This window comes from Vombatus ursinus, unplaced genomic scaffold (assembly GCF_900497805.2).
Source record: "Vombatus ursinus unplaced genomic scaffold, bare-nosed wombat genome assembly UNPS02014774.1, whole genome shotgun sequence".
In the NCBI taxonomy this organism is placed as follows: domain Eukaryota; kingdom Metazoa; phylum Chordata; class Mammalia; order Diprotodontia; family Vombatidae; genus Vombatus; species Vombatus ursinus.
In genome coordinates, this window is record NW_020954552.1 from 20,160,731 (window position 1) to 20,162,118 (window position 1,388).

At 40.6% G+C, this 1,388-nt stretch overlaps 1 pseudogene; it reads right to left on the reverse strand.

Moving 5' to 3' along the window:
* Positions 1-635: 635 nt before the first annotated feature.
* LOC114044699 lies at positions 636-1,099 on the reverse strand (annotated as a pseudogene).
* Between the last annotated feature and the right edge of the window lie 289 nt (positions 1,100-1,388).

Below are 1,388 nucleotides of genomic sequence, written 5' to 3' on the forward strand. Positions count from 1 at the left end.
CAGCTGCCCAAGGGGCTATTTTATGCACCAGAAGTATGGGTAGAGCTGTGGGGTGGAACTAACAATAATAAAAGAACTTTGATAACTGGCCTTGAGTTTATCTTTCCAATTAAACTTTGAAGTTCCAATTTCCAAGAACCTTATCTTTCCTATTAGATCATAATCTTCTTGAAAGCCCTGACCACATTTACTTTTAACTTCTTTAAGAAGCCACCATTCTTAGCACAGTGCTGTGTACATAGCAGATGCTCAATAAATATTTGTTGAATGATTAATTGATTAAATGAACTATAGATCAAGTTGACATGAAAGTTGCTAACATGTTGCCATTATATATATATTTTTTAAATTATGAACTAGAAGATCATCAACAAACATGAACACTTTCATACACAAAGAAGACTAGAGAATAGGGATTGTAAATGATACTACGAATCCACTGAATACAACTTGTTTCTTAAAATATGCATTAAGTTGAGGGTGGTAGGTACTTATATTGCCTTGCTTATCTATGCCTCCCTCTGAACCTTTCTCCCATCCAACTCTATATATTTTTCCCCAGCTCACCATTTAAAAACTGCTTTTTTTTCCCCTTTTTTTAAAGAAGCTTCTTATTTTTATTGTTAGGATTCGGGTTACTTGAGAGGGATGAAACGAGAGAAGTGGGTGGCTCCAATACCCGGCCGGCCGAGTTTCACAGGCTAGGTGACAGCGAGTTCGCCTAGGTAAGTGTCCAATCATCTAGGGCTTAATTTCTACATGATTGAAGGTCTTGTCGTTATAGAAGCCCACCATACTTCCCACCATCTCAGGCAGGATGATCATGTCCCGAAGGTGTGTCTTTACTACCTGGGTTTTTCCATGGGGGGGGGGGGGGCGGGGGTGCCTCCTTCTTGGCCTTCCTCAGGCGCTTCAGGAGGGGATGCTGTTTGCGCCGCCGACCCCTGTGGAATCGCCGCCGCTGTCGAGCACAGCACACCTGCATGAGCTGTTCACGGGACATGTCCAGCGGCTGATCCAGGTGCACACTGCAGTAGGTGAACTTTCGGAAGGTTCGCTTCTTTTTCTGCTTCACTTCCGCCATCTTGTCTGCTGTCAGGAAAAGCTTAAAAATGCTTTTTAAGTAATAAAGCTTTCATTTTATTAAGTTGTCCTTCCCAGTATCCTTTTCCCCATTTAGCATTTTTTAAAGGAAAAATAAATCCTTCAATTCCTATCTACATGGTCTGACAAAATAAACTCCCAAACAAACCATGACTGAAAATGCATGGGTTTTTTTTTCTGAATTTTTATTTTGTTGCCGTTCTGTCAGAAGGTGAAGAGTATGTTTCATCTTTATTGTTTTATACTCCTGATTTATCACTGCATTGGTCAGAATTCTAAAGTCT